Genomic DNA, 21521 nt, shown 5'->3' on the forward strand with positions numbered 1-21521 from the left:
TTTTAACAGGAAATATCTCGAACGTAGCCTTAACCCTGGGGATACTTATGGGTGGATTCTTTTCTCTGTCCCCCCCCCCACATGCCCCCATCAGGTATTATAAAGACTAAATAAATAGCTAGTGAGTAGAGTCAGAAGATCAAAGCTAGCTAGTTAGCATAACATGCTTCTTCACCATCTCCTAATTAAAGAATGTTTAATATTTAGTGCAGTAACTGTTTGTGGCCTACAGGGGGCCCCCAAACCTTGGAGCCCCCGACGCGAAATGTGCGGTTTGCATGGTGGTAAACACCACTGCTGCAGCTACGAAATGCAGATGTCCTGAGTACCGTGCATGAGTGTGACAGGGAGAGTATGAGGATATGTGTCCATATTTATGTGGATTGCATTGGCAAAGAAGGGGAAAGACTACAGTGCGTGTGGGAAGAAAGCCAGCGAGGCTGTACAGCTTCTTAATAATCCTGCTGTTGTTTACCCCATAAGTTCTACACTACGACTCTATTGTGGTGATTGTAACAGCTGCAGCCCCTATACAGCAGGGCGAAAGTGCTCCCCTGTGTCCTCTTATTGTCTATCCTGCGTTTTCATCCATTAAGATATTTACAGAGGGCGGCGTTCGGCGCTCCCGTATTGCACACAGACCTCTGTTTGCTTTCCTGGTGACCTGGGTCCTCGTAGTTTGTAATAGGCTGTATTAGACATATGGGCACTGAAGCAGAATCTGCGTTTAAAAGACCGTCGTCTCCATAAGCCTCGGGGAAATTATTGCCTTTGTACGCCGTCACTGAAATAGATCTTTAGTATGTACAGTGATTATTGTGTAATATGGAGTGCAGCAGTCATATTTAATTTTTTTTATTGTTGTTTTTAAGCACTGTCTTGTGATATCCTTGCAATAACAGCAATATGGTAAAAGCAGAGCCTCTCTAGAGGAAAAAATGCTGTATGTATTATGAGAACAGGTCCATTGAAATTGTTCAGTTTCTGCCTGTCCTGTCTTTGCGTGTCTATCTCCTTTGAAATATACAGTTGACATACAGTGAAGATTGGGGTTGAATCAGAGGGTCAGGCCATTCATCTGTCGTTCCTGGAGCATTTCGGGGGGGGGTAAAGGCCCAAAGAAGACGTGACAGTCCTGCTGAGGATGGGACTCAAACCGGCGACCTTCTGATCACAGGCGCAGAGGCCTAACCCGCTGAGCCACACAGTGCCCCCAAGTGGTGATGCTGGGCATTGACTATGGGGGCTCATGCATGCAGAGCATGCACTCTACTGCTGACCTATATCTGCTTCGAAACGAGATCAACACAACAGCATGGCTTGTCGCAGCATTCTGCAAAATAAGGGCTGATGTAAATAAGGATGACATGGGAACATGGGTAAATACCTACAATGGTTCCCAATGATGTATCTACTTCTTTAACGATACGAGTCATACTGTTGGTATGTAATAATACAGTATGGATAGTAGTTCTGCTGCTGGGAACAAAGTTGGCAAAATGATGGAATGATCTCAATAAGTGTGTAGAAGCAATCTTACGCAGTAGGGAGTCCACATCTCTTTTCGTGTTGGGGTTGAAGAAGAAGCCGCGTTCCCCGCACACCAGGAAGAGCGCTTCCACCAGGTGCGAGCCACACAGGTGCTGGTTGGCGGCGGCGTCGGCCCCCGGGGAGGACAACACCAGCAGCAGGAGCAGAGGGAACGCCTGAAGCCACGCCGCCATGACGCTGGGGAGCTGAGAGGTGAGACGCACGGTTACACATCCCTGCTCGTTTACCGCACCAAACCAGCCTCTCCCTGCCCTGAGGAAACATCCAGAGTTTGAGCTCGGGGACCAGATCAGACGGTACAGAGGCCCTTGGCTGCCTGGATTCGGACGTTCCTTAAAGGATAAAGAGAGTGGCACACACTTATAATTGACCCATTAGTGCTATTCTCTGATTAAAAATAATCCTTTCTTGGAGATTCTTCATCCATTTTCAGTCATATCTGGGTTAGATTACTTTTCCTAAGCAACCGTGAACAATTGTGTGTTTTCCTTGATCTAGCGAGACTGGAAATACTCGTGATTAAATTCCTCAGTATTCAAAAGGAAATGATGCCAAAAAGTACAGATCTTGTGTTTCCTGCTCCTTTTTCATGAAATATTCAAACATTGGTTTAGAGAATGAGGAAATGTTGTCGTCCCTGTGGTGTTGATGGAAAGCTTACGGACGGGAATATGCTGTGGACAGGTCCCGCACAATCTCACCTCACACGGTGTTTATAGAGCAGCAGAAAGAAAGGCTCTGCTCGTCTGTCCTGGTAAACAAAGTGAGGCTGCAGTGGATAACCAGTTTAGGCCCAAGTTCTGCGAGTTACTTGCTTATTTGCCGAATGAATGCGTGGATGCATATGCCTGGTGACCCTGGCTTTCAATGTACCTCATTACCTATAGCTACCTCAGCATTCACATGATTCCTCCAGTACCTTTTATATATTGCTTGTGTGTGTGTGTGTTTTTTTTTGTTTGTTTTTTTGCAAATTTATAAAATTAATGTCTGTTAAATAAGAATTAATCAACAATTAAATTTTTTGGTGCACATCACGAGAAACGCATGAAAGGCAGACACAGTGGAGGTACCAGGGACCTGAACCCATCGCATACCTCTATTAAATCCGTATTTATTTTTTATCGAACATATTTTCCACGATTTTCCTTATTGTGCGCGTACCCTACCCTGCAGTCCCTCGAAGTGCCACTAGGTGCTACCCTTCTCACACGGCCAAGCTCAGCCTGTTTTTCTTAATCGCTGTTGCTTAAATGCATTTCCAAAAAAAGAAAAATGACATTTAAATACCGTTTCGAAGTTTGCAGAGTAAGTCTGGCTAATTTCATTCGGTTTTGTCAAAATAAGATGTAACTGTAAAACAAAAAGACCCGCGGATTCTATAAAACCCCCGTACGTTGCTGTACCTTTGGGCTCTAGAACAGCTATTTACTCTCGGTTGTTCGGCTGATGCATTTACATACCGATGGGTGATTCTGGTTAACTGTCTTGCTCATCTATGGGACCCACAGCAGCAGACTTTACATTATAACCCTGAGCCCTTTAGCCCTTGAGTTACCTGCCCCACTGCTGACTATCTCCTCTGTCCTGCCAGAGAGCCGATTCCCCATCTGCCCACAAGAAAAGATAATGACAGGAAAAGTCTGAGCCTGAAGAAGATCGGGGATCTGGCTGGGGAACTGCAGAGAAAGGTAGTCTTCAGCAGGTACTTATTATGATTGATATTAATTATAACTGCCGCAAATAGGAAGCAGAGGATTGTGGGATTACTGAAGAGCAAAGCGGGGCAGAATATAATTGCTTTTATTCTCTCAGGGAATGGATAGTGAGATGCGGGAGGGCCGGTCGATATCTGGGGATCTCCCTAATGAGGCGTCGTACATATCGTAGGTTAATCGATATTTGCAGATCGGCCGGGGTACAGCGCGCGGCTGTCTGGTTCCGGGAGACGGGGCGAATCTGCTTTCAGGGACTGGACTGGGAACGATTCGGCATGAGGCAGGGGAGAATTTGTCAAAAGCAAGGAGAGAAGGAGCAACTGCACCAAAAAAAAAAGAAAAGAAACTTGGCAGAGAAGCATCAACCTTCCACCTCCGTGAGGATATATAAAAGAGTGCATCCGAAAACTGGGATCCCTACGAGAACCGAGCGAGGCACTCAGCGCAAATGAAGGCGGCTTGCGTGACTAATACTGATCTCCGATGCACAAGGCGCATGAAAAGCCCACAAGCCCTGAGACACGCACGGCGCCCGTTGACTCTGGGATGACCACTGCGCCTCCAGCAGGCCGTGACTCTCAATCCGCTAGAAGTTTGTCTCAAGAACCCGGAGTCCTTATTATTCCAGTAACATACAGGGCCCTGCCTACTTAATGCCATTCAACCACAACTTAAAAACAACCAGGATGCGTCTCTGTTTCCCGGTGTTCATAAGACCATCTCCTGCCCGTCAGAGTCACCCCTGTACCTCGTACAGAAATGCCGCGTCTTTTACATTTCCCTATAAAAATGAGGCATACATATGCATTGTTTGTGAGAGTAACGAGGCAGATTCCATTGAATGCATAATATACTGTAGGTTTATGACGAAGGAAGGCAATCGTGGTGATTGTACTGCGTTTGTTATATGCAGTTACACCAGGATGAGGTCACGTGGCTCATTACTCACGCTATACCTATAGTTATACATATAATTATAACAATGATTTTAACACATTTGCATAAGTATTTATTTAGTCCAATGTATTTATATTTATGTGCTTTAGTGCGGAGGAAATATGTGATTTGATTACAAATGCACATTTATAGAAATGAGACATATCCAATTATCGTGCCATTTCATTTACTGGAGAAGAACGGCAAATGTCCTCCATCTGTCTCGGGAGGAAGAATCTCTCTGTTTACTGTGTCCCCCCCCCCCCCCCCCCACCCAGTGACCAAGAGCAGAGCACAGACCGCTACCCAGAGACCTGCACACACACCTGCAGGTTCCCGGCTTCCCCCAAACTCAGCAAAACTTATTTTTTTCTTAGCAATGTTCCCCTCCACACCAATCACAAAGTGTCTATCAAATATGCTGACATTTCATTTGCCCCCCCCCCCCCCCCCCCCCGTCTTATTCTGCAAAAGCAGAGAGCCACGCAGAGCCCGTCTGAGATATTGTGCCTTATCTTTTAAAAAAAAATGGTGACATTTAAGGATAGCCAAAAAGACGGCACTTCTTCTTCAACAGTTTAACAAAATGAAATCTTATTTACGTGCATGAAGTGTAATTCAAACTTGAGAGCTATTGTGTGCGACAATAGAGCCCAAAAATGTCTATGCATAGATGTAACAATGCAGGATCTGTATTAAATAAAATGTGGCATGTTGACCGGACATGACCACACAAAGACAGGGCTGGGCCCTTGAAATCCCCCCCGCCACTCACTCATGGGCGCCCCCTAGTGACATGGAGGCTAGAGTGCAGATGGATACCCTAGAATAGCATGCTTTATTTGTGATCATTTTGAGAAATAGGACAGGGAGACACGCCTATTGAAACGTCATATCTGATCAGGAAGCAAAAAAAGAGGGACTAGTGGTAGAAATGGCCAGATGAAGCTTCATGAACCATTTGCTGTATTTTTTCACTCCACTAGATGGTGCTCTTGGTTTGCCTTGGGGCATGCTTTCTGCCCTTTTTTGAATGGAGAGCACCATCTACTGGGGTCAGAAAATTCAGCAGATTTGTTCAGGAATTTTCATTAGTTTGTTTCCCGCTGCGTCAGTGGGGCGTTTCGTCCACAGGTGGCCAATCGTGTGTCCCGCATCTCCCGGAGTTAACGTCCACTGGCAGCAGTCCCGTCTAGGTGGTCCTCCTTAGCACTCCCTGTTATCAAGGGAAGAGGAACCGCCAGCAAATGGCTCCCAGCTCTCTCTCCTCCTCTCTGTGGTCCTGAACACCATCCACTGGGGTTTGCTGGATAGCTGTACACCTGCGCCACTGCAGCGCAGTCTAATTGTTATTTATTTTATCCCTTAGTTTCGAATTTCTCAAGCTCTCTAACAGGCCAGGGGAAGCCGCTCAACCTAACACCAGACTATAAGAATCTAACTGTTGCTTTTGGACACTGAGAGCTTTAGATCCCTACAAGTTACAAGTGGATGAAAACAGAAGCTAAGGTACATTAAACAATGGTAATGTAAATGTAATGATGGAAATGTAAATTAAATGACGGAAATGTAAATTATGTTAAATGGGAAATGTGATGGTACATTGGGGCCATGTCAACCACCACTCAAACCACGCATTTGCCCCCGAGGATTAGGCCCCCTGTTGATCACAAGGAGTCACTACATGGGCGGAGGAGCCCCAAAGAGATCTTTTTTGAGAGGGGCTCTGGAAACAACAAACGTCCCCCTGACTGGGGCTTGCTGTGCCTTCACACCCCCAGCACTATGGATTCTTGTCCAGCCCTGGAGCATATAGAGGGGCGGGACCAGAGGGGCATAGACCCCAGCTGATTGGCTCTCCCCCTGTCACTCATTGAATGAAAACACATCATTGGATAATAAGGTTGGCCCCAATATATAAATTACGCTCCGGCTTCTTCCCCCACTTTAAAAAAATCTTTTTTTAAGCCTGTCATGTGGGCCAATATCCTGTCCGGTGTTTCTTAATAATAATAATAATAATAATAATAAATGTATTTTATATACCGCTTTTCTAGATAGTCAAAGTCACTTTACAAAGGCAAATCAGAAACACATATACACAAACAGAAACACATATACACACAGGACATAGCAAACAGGACAAAGTTCTGTCTTAGGAAACGATTCAGGATTGCTACGCACTGGATATGCAGTTATGAATTAATGGATGGGTCACAACCCAATGAGAAACAATGTGAGTTTGTTGCTGGTTAAAGCGCAAGATAACAACTGAATTTTGTTCATTAATTTGAATGTAATATCACAAATATGTTATAAAGGAACTGGTCTCACTAATTCAGCTTTAAGGCAGGGTTAGGTATAAAATATCCACATCTTGCTTACATTAAATTATATTTATTTATTTATCAGCACCAATAGGCTATAATCTCTAGGCAGCGTTCCTGGTTCTCTTGCAATACGTTTAAGATCGGCGCGAATTGCGGCATTCGTTTCCCGGGTGACGGGGGAAAGGCTCCGTCTGCCATTTTTTCCCGACCATCACTCAAGGCGTAATAGGGGAATTGCGGCTGGCGGTGACCCTCACAGCTGCTGTGTGATAAACTGCCACTCCTGGCCGGTCTGCCTGCCAGCGTTAACGCGATAGTGTCAGGACGCCGCCTCCATCCACACTTTGTACTTGACAAGCTGCGGGAAGGAAAACGCGAAGTGCTGCCGAAGCCTTTCTGCTCCTTTGTTTTAGAATAATGGCAGAATTAATTTAAACGTAATACACGGGAATAATGTTTGTGGACACATATGCATATAATAAATCTCACTAACGTTTCACTTTTTACGCCTTAAAAGGTTAATAATCTACTTATGATAAAACAAATATTTTGTAACGCACATTTGTGTTTGTGTTGTGATGGAAATCCAAGCCGCCTAATGGTATTAAGACATATTTCGGTCTTGATTTGTATTTGAAAGCTATGGAGAATTAAAATATATAAAATGTAGAATAGTGAATTTGGGGAAGTTATTTATTCATCCATTTTTAGTAAATCTTTTGCTGCTAGGCCCACGGTGATCGACACTGCTTAAATGTACAGGACATAAAGACGGATTTGCAGCGAAGAATTACACTCTGCAAATAATTACTTTTCTTATCTTCGCTACCAACTTTCACCGGTAAAAGAAAAAAAAAACTTAACTCAGAGCCCTGTCGCAAGTGTCATGTTTGTAGTGAGGTCATATCAACTGGTGAATTCTCGCAATCTTGCAAAGTTTTGAGCTGCAAGTAGGATGTATTCAGCACACGTTGCGTCTGTGAAACACCCGCACGAATGCGATGGATCCTACGCTTGAATCGTTTGTGAGCTTAACAAGCTGTGACTCTTGAGTAACGCTGAAGCATGCCAAATAGAGAGATGGAGATGTCTTAAGCTAAAAGTAGGCCACTGATCGGATTGCCCGACATAAATCGGGCCAGAACAGCTGATCTAACCAAAATGAATGCTACATTCGGGTATATCTCTCCCCCCTCCTCATGGTGACTGCCCATCACGATGCACCAAGTTGATAGTAAATACTGAGTAGGGCGAGAATTTTGTTTTTATAGGGTGGTTCAAGAAAACTCATTCATATTCATGAGAGAAGTGCTACCTGATTGGCCAGTGAATGCCTTAGACAGAGTTCCCAGGCCAATCAGGTAGTTCCTCGGTGTTAATGAGTTTTCCCAAACCACCCTGTAATTTGCGAGTGGGGCTTCATTACATGTGTACGTCACTGCCTCAAATGAAGTCAGGATATACCAATGTACACAATCGTAATTGTAACTGAAATGTAACAGGAAATTAAGATTTGGTCTTGTGATTTGTTTTAGCCAATGATTCTAAAATTAGCACAAATTTTGCAAAAAAAAAAAAGGAAAAACAAAGAAGATGAAGTGACAGCTTAATGAGGTTACGGTGGTCATTCAGCCACATCGGTTTTTGGCAATGCGGCAAACTGCTGGCACCGTTACAGCATCGCAACTCAAACAAATCGCAGCCGGGAAGTCAAACAGGAAACGGCCCCGAGTGAGCGGCTGCGGCTCTTGGACGGTATCACCGTAAACATCATCTGTGATGCGAAGAGTGCGGATAAAAACAGTACGGTACAGGGAAAAAAGTAATCGATTTCCATTTTCCTCTCCAGCGTGGATGACTAATAAATGATTTACATGATGTGGTCGCGGTGAAGTGTTACGGGCCACTAATGTCGGGGATGCCTTAGGCTGTTTAGCCCCTAGAGCTACACGCGAGTGAAGAGCGTTCATTAGAGACCCCAAGCCGATGAGGGAGCAGTAATGAGGGGCCTCTCCCCAAACAGCAGTACTGTCTGCCAGCTGCATCACACGCAAAAACACGCACAGCTTCAGCTTATGGCTAATTACTGCATTTTTTCTCTCTTTTGCTTGTCATTTTCAGTGCTGCATGTTGATCGTTCGGCGCTGACTTGTAAAACATGTCCCTTTCAATTAGACAAGTTGCTCCGTGCAAGAACAGAACCCAAGTTAATAAATACTTCCTCTAACGACGGAGAGGTGTAAATCTATAATCTAGTGTCTACAATATGCCAGGAACCCTCTTAATATATTTTCTATTCGTGTAGTTTGCAGTGCTGATATTTTTCTGAGCTGTAAACAGAGTAACATCTTGATCCTACTTTGTTGCAGCGATTTACTTAAATGAGAATTCAATTTACCTCTGCCCTGAAATAGGAAAGTGAGACGTCACGTACAGGAGAGACCGGCGTGACGTCATAACTTGTGTATGTAACGTAATGTGATGGCGTCATCGCTTTCTGAATAGGGCTTGATTATGGCAATGACAGGTTAGTTTTGGCAGATTTTACACTGTTGCATGCATTGATGTAAGGTGATTCAGAGTATGTATAGATAGATAGATGATAGATAGATAGATAGATGATAGATAGATAGATAGATAGATAGATAGATAGATAGATAGATAGATAGATAGGAAAACACTTTTCACAGTGTCTGCAGGTGGCAGTATCACCTTCATGTTCAGTGAGGTTATCTGCTGGAAATACTGGTGCATTTTTTTTATGTTGCTGGAATATATACATATATATATACAAGGGAAAAAACTGCTTGAACATTGCTCTCTGAGGCAGATTGAATTACCTCTACTGGTGATATTCAGGTCCATCCTCAAGTTCCGCTCTGACACCAGAATTCGAGATCTGGATTTTTTTTTCCAGTGCCCCCTGATATCATCATTCAAACAAACCGTTCTCCATTTTGCATGGGTTTAGCAGTAGTGCGGGTTATTTACATTACAGGCAATCGAGTTTTAGGCAAACCTGTAAATGAATTCGGGATGTATAGCGTGTCACCCGTGCCAACTGTGGGAACGGTGAGTCTCCGGACAGGGCCTGTCGGTGATGTGTTGCGTTCCAGGTCAGTACCGGTATTCTGCAAACATGGCTCAGCACCCATAAACGACGTGTCCTAAATGCTGCATTTCCACCTCAGTTAGACCTCAGAAAGACCCTGCTAAATCAACTATCTCACAGCCCACTGTTCTGTTAGATGATTATTAACATTAATGTTCTTTAATATTTCAAGCCTAGCGAAAAAAACAAAAATGCCAATAGGAATGTTTTTCAAACACATTTCGCTTCCCATTTATCCATTTCCACTGTAGATTCCTCTGTCTGTAACGTCCAGGACTGCGGCAGGAGAGTGAGTGCATGTACTGCTGTTAAACTATACATCAAAATGATGGCTTAGCTCTCTACTTACACTTTTCAAATGCGTGTTTCAGTGAAGTATGTTGTGTTGCAAGAACATCATCCATTTATCCATCATGAGGCATGAGAAAGTTTGATATTGGGGGCACGGGTGTAGGCTTGGTTTCAACTTTGGTAGTATTCCATAATATTGGTATTGGTCCCTACCATCTATAGCCAAATCTACGCCCCTACATCCATCCATCCATCCATCCATTTTACATGACCCCTTATCCAATGCAGAGTAACTGAGCATGGAACGCAATCCAGGAATTACAGTCCATCACAAGGGAACCACACAATTGTGGGCTAAGCCTCTATGCCTGGGATCAGAAGGTTGCTGGTTCGAGCCCAGTCTAAGCAGAATAGTCACATGTCTGTAGGCCCTTAAACGAGGCCATTAACCCCCAGCTCCATGGGCGCCGCTGCAGGGGGCTGCCCCTCCATGCCAAGCTGTGTGTCATGGAGAGCAAGATGGGGTAGAAGACAATTTCCCTACACAGGATCAATGAAGTGTCTTTATTATTAGACACACCCAACGCACTACACGTGCATGGAAAGTCCAGGAACCCACCAGAACTTTCTAACCGCACACCTGCAGGGCCAGGCCCGGAGCTGGAAGCGCGACCTTCATGACAGTCGCAGAGCCAGCATACTGCTGCTGAAGTTACAGTCATTATTTTCTCATAAAAGTGTTTCAAAAGAGTACTGCCCCGAAATGGAGGGTTCCGGTGCTGCATCTACGGATCCTGTCATTTAGCTCAGAGCCAAGTTGGGTTCTGATCTATAGGGTTAGGGTTAGGGTTAGGGTGTTATCTGGTGACGGTGCCCCTCTATCCATCAGGAGACTCTATCGAAGCTCAAGGTGCAGCTTGCTCATTTTTGAAAACCACGACTTAAAATTAAAATTATTAATTGCCTGCAGACCATTTAGGGACACATTTAGAAGAGAAATTCAATATATTGAATAAATGGAATGAGACTAGGAAGAATAAGAATGATAAATATTACTTATTGAAATGGGCTATTAAATTTAAATAGGACTAATCAGGTGAAAACAAGCAAGAAATTAATTTAATAGTTAAATGGAATCTCAAAGACAATTGGCTTGTTTTTCCTATTGTCCTGTATAATAATTTTTTAAGTTAATGCATTTTATTCTAATCTGTAATTAGCTAGCAGAGCCATGAAGGGGAAAGTTACAATTATTATGTTACCATGATGAATTTTCAGGGGTAATGACCTTACATGTTTGAATCATGTTCTGTGATTTTTTTTTTAATGTCCATAATTTTCATATTAAGAAAGGAGCATAAATGTTGTTTTGTTTGCGTAACATATTTTTCTTAGGGTTTCTGATAATGCTAATGTCAGTATGACATTCACCCCAGTGAGTCACTAATTGCTCCTCTTTCATTTACTTATTAATCTACTCTACTGTACTCTGCAGCTGTACGCTACTGTACTCTCACCTCTTTCGCTGTATACTCATGAGGTATTGCGGAGAGTTTAACCCAGACATTAAGCAGTTTTCTTTTTCACACAAGCCCAATGACACTGCATTTATTATTAAACGAACTAAGCACGTTTTCATCCATCCATCCATTGATTTTCCATACCCGCGTGTCCCACACGGGCGCAAGGCTGGGAATAACCCAGGACGGGGCACCGACCCATCGTAAGGCACAGCACATTATTCGGTCTTATTTATGCATATAATTTATACGATGATTGTGTTGATTGTTATTTCTCATCTTGCGCGGCACACCAAAGTAATTTCGTCATATGTTGTAATGCTTGGCGATAAATAAACGATTCTGATTTAAGAAACACCAGTTTAACCGAACACATCGGAGACGGAAGCGCGAAAGGGAAATGCGTAAAAAAAAAAACTAGGCGGCGCATAGACGTCAAAGACCCGCCAGTGGCTGACAGCCACATCTCACACCTTTACAGGGGAGTGGATTAGCCCGCTACATTAAAGAGCCCGATCGGCGGCTCAGAGAGCTAATCGATCACTTGCTGTAACTGCAGGGGGTGACGCGGCCATTAAATGGACTCAGCGAAACACGGGGATTGACGTAACTGGTACGCGAGTACGCATTCGCGGTGTAAAGGTTAAAATGCGCGGTGATTTCTTGTCATAACAGTGCAGAAGCGTGCTTGTTTTATGAGAATTCACGCTGTAATGACAAGACGCATTTTTAACCTTTATACTGGGTATAAGTACTTGCGTATCAGTTATGTCAATCCATGCTTGTGGGGCCAGTAGTGTGAAAATGGGACAACTGGCAAACTGGGACAGTTAAACTTTGCAGTTAATATATTTGTTTGGTAATACATTATTTTCTCTTCTCATTAGAATGGTATCAAGTTGCGATTCAAGAGACTGACATGATTCTGTACATTTTTCCGCAAAGCCAATTTTCAGAAAGTGTCCCATTTTTAACAATACTCAGCTTTTAATACACAGGGTTATAGATCGAAGCTAATGGGCTGCTATGCTGCCAGCTAGGTCTCTGTGCCACCCTGTGGTTAATATACAATGGTGCACGGTGCTAGTGCCGGTTTGTCACCAGAATTGCTTTAGTGGTAGAGTCCAGAAGACATTCCGAGAAGCCTGTCTCTGAAGGCCTGCCGTCTCTGAAGGCCTCCTGTCTCTGAAGGCCTGCTGTCTCTGAAGGCCCCCCATCTCTGAAGGCCTGCTGTCTCTGAATGCCCCCCATCTCTGAAGGCCTACTGTCTCTGAAGGCCTCCTGTCTCTGAAGGCCTGCTGTCTCTGAAGGCCTCTTATCTCTGAATCCCATTCTCCTCCGACCGCTCTCATTAGCAAGGTGTTTTCGCAATAAAACTGCCCCTCACTGGATATTTCTTGTTCATCATGGCGTTCTTCATAAAGTCTAGTCACTTATAGGGTGTGAAAACCCCAGAAAGTGTGGCTCTTTCTGAAATCCTGGCATCACCACGTCTGACACCAGCAATCACACCACGTTCCAAATCGCTTACATCACACATCTGAGCCGTTCTACTGCTTAACCGCACAGTAGGTGAACCTCCTCACCCTGTGTGTGTGTGTGGCTGCTCAGTGCGTGTCAGTACGACCTGGCCAAATTGTTCCTAATCTATTTAAAGACTTTGTTTCAGCACAAAACAAACGTTCAAAAAAAAAAAAAAAACCTTTTTGTCTTCATTCTCACTTCTGTTGCCATAACAGTTCTCTCAGGCTGAGTAACCAAACCATCACGAAAACATTTCCATAGCAAAGGGAGAGAAGTCTATGGGGTAAAATCATATACTTAATTACGTGCAGCATCTAAGCATGCATAGAAGGCAAGTGTAATGTAACAAATTCAGGTTAATGTTGTCAGCTGAATTAATTACATAATTAATGCTTATCAGCGGACTGCGGCTTCCCTATTAATGTGCTAGAAAGCCCCCCCGCAGCAGATGCGTGGCAGACCAAGAACAGGAGAGTCACACACAGGTAAGCGAGTAGCGCGTTTGTGGGAATTTAAACACTCACACACACGCATGCATGCAGATAGCAACAGCAAAGCTTCAACTCCATACACGCTCAACAAAAAAGATGCTAAATTGTAGGTAAAGGAACGATGCAGAACGCAGATTAAAGTGACAGCTCCTTAATGCGCAGGGTTACCTGGGCTGAAGTCCAGGAACTTTTGCTAAAAAGGTTCGTCAAGTAACCTTGTTGATTTTACCCCCCCCCCTCTTCCCAGCTGACAACGTTAATCGTTACCACCCCCAGTCAGCAACTTTTACTGTGTTACACGCACCACCATCCCATGAGTAAACAACTTTTAACGTTTTTTCGGTGTTTTCCGTAACAAGGGTTTGGAAGCTACCGACATCACTTAGCGAAAGGCGCTTTAATATAGTCAGAATGCAACTATTTTCTAGGATGGTGTAGCTGTTATTTGCGGGGGGGGAAATAACCTCTGTGGCGTCGGTAGCTTCCAAGCCCTTATTACGGAAAACAACGAAAACACGCTACATTCCAAAAAAAACTATAAATATTACAATGTCACAAAATGGCGTAATTTCTGCAGCCTTGTGCATATGATTAATCGCACTCTATTTCAAGTCTCCTGCCACTGATATATGCAACACGTCTGCGCTTGTTTGGGTAACACGCCACACGCGCTGGGTATTCCACAGGAATATTTACCCCTTACATTTGTTTTCCAGATTTACAGTGACAACTGCAATTTTTCAGAGAATTACACCCCTTGATCACTGTAATTATTAATTACGGTGATTTGGGATTCCTTTTCATGGTGTCCCCCGCGCCCTGTGCTGCCTGGGCTACACTCCAGGGCCCCCGTGACCTTATAGGGCGGTGTTTCCCAGTCCGGTCCTCGGGGAGCCCCAGTCAGTCCATGTTTTTGCTCCCTCCCATCTCCCGGTATGGGGCCCCAAGGACTGGATTCGGAAACACCGCTATAGAGGATAAGAAGCTGGACGATAGATGGATTCTGTGGTAATTATTACATAATGTAATTGTAACCGAGCCCTCATATGTGATTATTGGCATGTTAATTTAGACAAAGGCATAGAGAAGAGATTCTGTATATTGAATATGCTGATCCAGGCACCCATCCATCTATCGATCCATCCATCGCTCTTCTAATCGTTTATCCAGGTCAGGGTCACAGGGGGGGGGGGGTGGGGGGGGGTGGGGGGGGTACAGCCTGGGACGGGGTGCCAGAGTTTTTGGAGTGATGTAGCCTGTACACAAACTAATATCAGTGTCAAACAAAGCAAAAAGGTTTGCTTAACTCTCTGTCAGTGTGATGATGCTTTTTCCGTTCCCACTTTGCCGTTGTCTCCCTCCTTTCATTCTGCCGTCCGTCTCCACACGCGCCTGGTGACTGGTGGTATGCAGGGATATGGCCCGGCTCCCCGACACCCACCGAGGAAACACAAGGCAGGTTTATTGGCTAAAACCATCAACAAAGGCTGTCAGATTTGTCCAAATTCACATTATTGTGCCGGTAATTTCTTTTTTTTCTCCCAGCCCAGAATTTAAATATTAATAATTTCACGGTAAAGAATGTTCCAAAATGTCAACTCATTCTTTTCGATCAATGCTAATCATGTCTCCTGTGCACAGATTACATTCATACGCACTTTGGTATCTCGGCAAATTAATTCTATTCTTTGCTTTGATCTATTCTGAAGCAACACTGCGGAGATTCACCCCAGAATAGATCTTCCACCGTGCTGCTGAAAAGGCTTCAGCTGGCTGAGGGGGGCCGGGGAGAAATCCCTCATTGTGATGAACCTTTAAAGTATACACAGGAAGTACGGTGGTGGGGGCACTACATCAGGACAAAGGCACAGTATCTGTGGTGGAAATAAAGCCCATAGAGGTTTGAAGAGCATGAGAAGGAGATTCCAGTCCGGAAATTACCACACATTCCGGCCTATTTCGGCTGGACAGTCAAGCGATTTATCCGGCGTGAATTTGCAGCCCTGTCAGTGGCAAGCCACTGAAAAGGCTTATACCATCTCCGTGCCGACCGCGGAAACGAAAACAAACTTGGCGGTGGAAGAATGCAGTTCCACAGCGGTGTAGATGGTGTCCTTTTCTCAGTCCTGTTCTTTTCGCAAACCGATCACTCGCATCTTTAGTGTTAATCTCATGATATGCACAATGCTTCTGGGGGCTGTTCCATGAAGCAGGATTTCTCAGTTAGCTGGGTTAGCATAGGCTAGAAGTCATCATCATACAATAGGAATCTCTGAACCTCTTATTGGACGATCATGACTTCTATCTTAAGTTAATCCAGCTAACTCTGAAATCCTGCCTCGTGGAACACCCCCCTGGCATGCTCTGCTCATTAATGAACTATTTTCCTGCAGTAGTTTAAAAAACCAGAACCCATAATGCATCCAGCATCATCATCGATGTAAATAATAAGTTTACAACAATAACTGGGTTGTTTGTTTGGTTCTCGAGGACTTATATGTACTCATCCATCCATCCATCCATCATCTACCGCATGTCTGTTCTGGAGGGCAAAAACCACACTACTCCTCCTGAATCCGAGGTTCGACAATCCGGCGGACCCTCCTCTCCAGAACCCTCAAATTACCAGGGAGGCTGAGGAGTGTGATCTCCCTATAGTTGGAACACACCCTCCGATCCCCCTTCTTGAAGAGGGGGACCACCACCTCAGTCTGCCAGTCCAGAGGCACTGTCCCCAATGTCCACACGATGCTGCAGATGCATGTTAACCAGGACAGCCCTGCAGCATCCAGAGCCTTGAGGAACTCCGGGCAGATCTCTTCCACCCCCGGGGCCCGGCCACTGAGGAGCTTTTTAACCACCTCAGCGACCTCCACCCCAGAGATAGGAGAGTCTACCCCCAAGTCCCCAGACTCTGCTTCCTCATTGGAAGCCATGTCGGTGGGATTGAGGAGGTCTTCGAAGTATTCCTTCCACCGACCCACAACGTCCTGAGCTGAGGTCAGCAGCGCACCATCCCCACCAAAAACAGTGTAGATGTTGCACCGCTTTCCCACCCTGAGCCACCAGATGGTGGACCACAATCTCCTCAAAGCCATCCAGAAGTCGTTCTCCATGGCCTCGCCAAACTCCTCCCACACCCGAGTTCTTGCCTCAGCAACAGCCAAAGCCACGTTCCGCCTGGCCCGCCGGTACTCATCAGCTGCCTCTGGAGTCCCACAGGCTAAAAAGGTCCAATAGGACTCCTTCTTCAGCTTGACGGCATCCCTCACCACCTGTGTCCATCAGCGGGTTTGGGAATACCCACCGTGACAGGCACCGGCCACCTTACAGCCACAGCTCCGGTCAGCCGCCTCCACAATGGAGGCGCGGAACATGGCCCATTCGGACTCAATGTCCCCCGCCTCCCCCGGGACAAGGGAGAAGTTCTGCCTGAGGTAGGAGTTGAAGCACCTTCTGACAGGGGATTCGGCCAGACATTCCCAGCAGATCCTCACTATGCGCTTTGGCCTGCCAGGCCTGACTGGCTTCCTCCCCCACCAGCGGAGCCAACCCGCCACCAGGTTGACAGTTCTGCCCCTCTCCTCACCCGAGTGTCCAATACATGTGGTTGCAAGTCCGATGACACAACCACAAAGTTGATCATTGAACTGCGGCCTAGGGTGTCCTGGTGCCAAGTGCACATATGGACACCCTTATGCTTGAACATGGTGTTCATTATAGACAATCCATGACGAGCACAGAAGTCCAACAACAAAACAACAGTATAAGCGCAAACAACAGTCAGGACCCGTCCCCCCACCCGAAGGCGAAGGGAAGCTACTGTCTCATTCACCAGGTAAACCCCAATGTACAGGCGCCCAGTCAGTGGGCAATAAGTATGCCCACCCCTGCTCGGCACCTCTCCCCGCAAGCAACTCCAGAGTAGAAGAGTGTCCAACCCCACTTGAGGAGACTGGTTCCAGAGCCCCTGTGCGTTGAGGTGAGCCCGACTATGTCTAGTTGCAATCTATCACATTGCACCCGACCCCTTTGGCCCCTCCTACTGGCGGTGAACCCACTGGAGGGGGTATCCACGTGCCTTCTTCGGGCTGTGCCCGACTAGGCTCCATGGGTGCATGCCTGGCCCCCAGGCGCTGTCGGATGCCCCTCTACCTCCTTGACAACTTATGGTTCTTTTCCACTGGCACACAGGAACCAGGCCATACTCGACCTGTACCACAAAGAGAGCCTAGTTACAGCACGGTTCCAGCTTGCTTCGGTTTTCCACTGCAGAAGGGTCAGCTCGGTAAAGGCGTTACTGTGTTTGGAGTGCAACAGTGACATAACACCGAAGAGACACTTATTTACTGTTCACACAGTGTACCTTGTGGATTACTATGTGCTAATTTCCACTAGCAAGTCTGTGAGACTCACAATGTTATTTTAGCAGCAAATGCTAGTGGAATTACAACTATATTGCATAAATCTGCATTATGAATCCATTCCATTGATCTGCTCTATAGTACTTTATCAAGTAGGAGGTTGGAAATTTTCAGGTTCCGAGTTATTAGAAATGCGTTACCAAATGCAATACTACTAAAACTGAGTAGTAGATGACTTATTTCCCCCAAAGACATAGAAAATCACTTCAATCAATTGAAGGACACTTTTTTTCTTTGGGTCTCAGGAGGATATAGAATATACACCTTTCCTTTCAGATAATCCACGCACAAAACACCAGTATCTCCATGAATTTGAACTAATCAGATGGTGGTGGTCTAGTAAGCAGGCTCGGTCAGCGCGGGTACGACTCAAATACGACTCGCTCACTTTACAATGGAAAACGGCCATTGCGGTACGGCTCAGTTTTTGCTGCCAGCAGAAAAACACTATTAGTAGCTCCTAAACCCTCTAAAACGGGTAGCCGTAGAGAGTCTGATCATCTCTAAGGGTAAATTAAGAGAATCCTTTCTGCACCACCATTGTCTTGAGCTGTTATTTTTGCACTGTTGACCTTCTGGTTACGTTCAGCGAGCCCGGCCGTCCTCCTCACCTCCCTGACCTCATCTGCTTGTTCTCTTTATTCAGTTGCAGCCACAGGATCCGCTGTTTGCATCAGCAAGCTCATGTACTTAATAAAGTGGCCGCCCACTATAGATTGTTTCTGAAACGATTTTGTGCTCAAGTGAAACCTTGACAGATGTTGATGACTCTTTGTTTGCACTGCTTGTTTGCTATTTACCAATGTGACAGTGCTCCTTGTTTTATGATAATGCGCCTTTAAGTAGATCATTTATACTGCGGCAATAGCATTTGCGCAGAATGCGCCAACGCAAGAAATGTCCCCCAATCTTTCTTTAGTCATCTTCCACAGCACATGTGTAACCATATAGGTCAGGTTTATAAATAGGTTTAAGTAGCCAGATGCCTGATTAACTGATTAACTACAACAGTGAGAAAGATCCCAAAAACAGTGTTATTGAAAATTACTCAGCACAGAAGGTTTTATGCTTCAAGCTCCTTGGTATTTATTGTACTCCTATTTATTGTCTTGGTTTCAGCTTCCCAGACATCCCCAACTTCGCTGTCAGTTTGAATTACGCACGTTATAACTCTTACCTGGTCGTCACAGAAAGCATTCCGTTCACATCAGCCTTCTCTCCTTACCGACTAATGCGTTTATGGAAATGGTGGCGTTAAATCCGGAGTGCTCTGATCACTACGCAAAGTGCGCTGAAACGAGAGAAGGAGAAAAGGAGGGGATCGTCACTTTAATTTTACATCGCCGGGCCGCCGTTTGAGCGCGGAGGCTTTCAGTTTACCAAATGTTCATTACCCCGCTTTTCTCTGATGTGTGAGATGGAAAGAGCCGCCTGTGTAATTTACCTCTGCCTGGCAGGGATCCAGCTCCTTTATGCTTTATGTTTAAATGCAATGAGCGCCGGGTGACTTTGTTCATCTTTGGCCCCCGCGGCTCCATCGGGCGCGCGCTTCGCGCTCCCGCGCCTGCGGCTGCCGTGATGGATTGCGCTGGGGCTCACCTCCAGCAGCTGTCCATAAATCAGCTTACGCGGCAAATAACGAGAGCAAACGCGTCCGTACAGCGGCAGTCTGGCGGTATATGCTCCGATGCAGGGTTAATGCGAGCCGACCCTGTGAAAAAGTGTTTCAGATTTTATTTTAGACCCGTACACGACAGTGCAAAACAAGTTGTAACGATTTTGGGGACAGAGAAAGCAGAAAGGTAAATCAGATAAATAAAAGAATAAACAAATATCTCAATTATCTTAATATTGATGCATTTACACTAAAAAAAATAGGCAACGCAGCAATAAATTCATGTTAGAATAGTCAGGCTTATAACAAAATCAATCACATTAAGTGCCAGTAGGCCTACATGGTAATGCTAGAAAACAATGTGTGTGTGTGTGTGTGTGTGTGTGTACATATATAATCAGGAGCGTCACTGTAGATTTATGAAGGAGGTTCTAAACCTTTATTGGGGGGGGGGGGGTCTAATGGAATGACCCACGTTATTTAGACTAATTGGTATACATTTAATGGGGGGAGGCTAAGATAGGCCTAAGAACGCCCCTGTACACAGTATACAGTATATTTGTATAGCTACAGTATATTTGTAATATACATTCTGTGACACTTTTATGAGACATAATTTTCAGACATGATATTTACACTTTTGTCGCTGTCTTACATTAACATGCTGCGTGTTCCTTACATTTATTCACCAAGAGAAAAAAAAAAACATTTCTCACCTCTATTTCCCAGGTCACTGAAGTGGAAGAGATCGGTTTCCGGAAAAGAGAAGAAGTTGTACAAGACATGCACGAGAAGCTGGGGGAAGCTTCAATATGAAATGCTGTTTTACATATCCGTTATTTTATCGTGCCATAATGTCCTCTTAGAGCGTAATGTTTGAGAAAAATCAATCTCCTTCGTTGTGTGTATGTTCACTCGGCAGTTACAGGCTGGAAAACTTCAGTCTGAATACCGCTAGAAGTTCAGCGTATCGGGACCCAACTTGCCGTAATGGGGATGTGGTAACAGTTAATAACCCTCAACCATCTTTGTGATGAGTTTGTGAGAATTTTCGGGACTTAATTGGGACCGATTCTCTCGCTACTCCAAGGTTCTTTCGCCTTTTACAGGTGCCTCATCAAAGAGGGACAGCACCGCACTGTACATGGAAATATCTAGAAATCCAATCATTACCGGTGGCCGCTAATGTGATCCACGGGGACGCACAAATTTCGAGAGAGTCCCGAGGAGAACTGTGTGTTAGATTGTGTACGATAGGGATGGGATGCCAGTCTGTCATGGGGTAAATTAGCCAGGCACCAATTAGTCAGAGACAAGCAGAGTGTCCTTAGGAAACCCGCATGACGACATGGAGAACTGCACACACCAAAGCCCCAGAACAATTTGGAGCCGCTCTTTGGATATTAGCCTATACTGTATGTTCCTATTACGTACAGAATAATTTATTTCAAAATTACTGTAGTTTTTCCACGAAGTACGTCCATATTGTTTCACTGAAGTCCTGCACACAGACGGGTACTTGCAAACTACCCTTAAATAAACAAACACATCCATTTTAGAAGTGTGCATCGATAAAGCCGTAGTGACGGCAGATAAAAATATCGCTGTTAAATAATTTGCGGAAGTTCAGAAGTATGTTTATGCAGATAAACGTGCTGCATGCAGATTAGCTTAGAGCAGATTGGCTGTGGCTGCGCCCAGCGGGAAACTCGATAACTTTATTTGAGGGTGTTTCTGATAAGAGCACATGCAGGGTTTGGGGTCTGATATTACGGCTACAATTAGTTTACTTTGTTTACATTGTTTGTGCCCCTCCCCTTCCTGCTGTATCTGCGGGCACAGGGGGGTCTAATCTTGGGGCACATCAAAGACCCGGGCTGTTTTCTAGTCGTTATTCCACTGACATTTAAAGCAGTTCTTTCAGCTGACTCCGTGCTTTCCTTCACCTATCTGCGGTGGAGAGAGAGAGAGAAAAAAGGCCTAGCTGGAGTTCAGAGAGGAATCGATCG

General features: G+C 45.1%; 1 long non-coding RNA gene across 1 annotated transcript; it reads left to right on the forward strand.

Moving 5' to 3' along the window:
* The first annotated feature begins 1428 nt into the window (after window positions 1-1428).
* On the forward strand, window positions 1429-20284 carry LOC140582288 (uncharacterized). Its single transcript, XR_011985217.1, has 3 exons — window positions 1429-1743; window positions 3146-3256; window positions 20242-20284. It is a non-coding gene; the product is annotated as an uncharacterized lncRNA (long non-coding RNA).
* The last annotated feature ends 1237 nt before the right edge of the window (window positions 20285-21521 follow it).

This window comes from Paramormyrops kingsleyae, chromosome 24, assembly GCF_048594095.1.
Source record: "Paramormyrops kingsleyae isolate MSU_618 chromosome 24, PKINGS_0.4, whole genome shotgun sequence".
In the NCBI taxonomy this organism is placed as follows: Eukaryota; Metazoa; Chordata; class Actinopteri; order Osteoglossiformes; family Mormyridae; genus Paramormyrops; species Paramormyrops kingsleyae.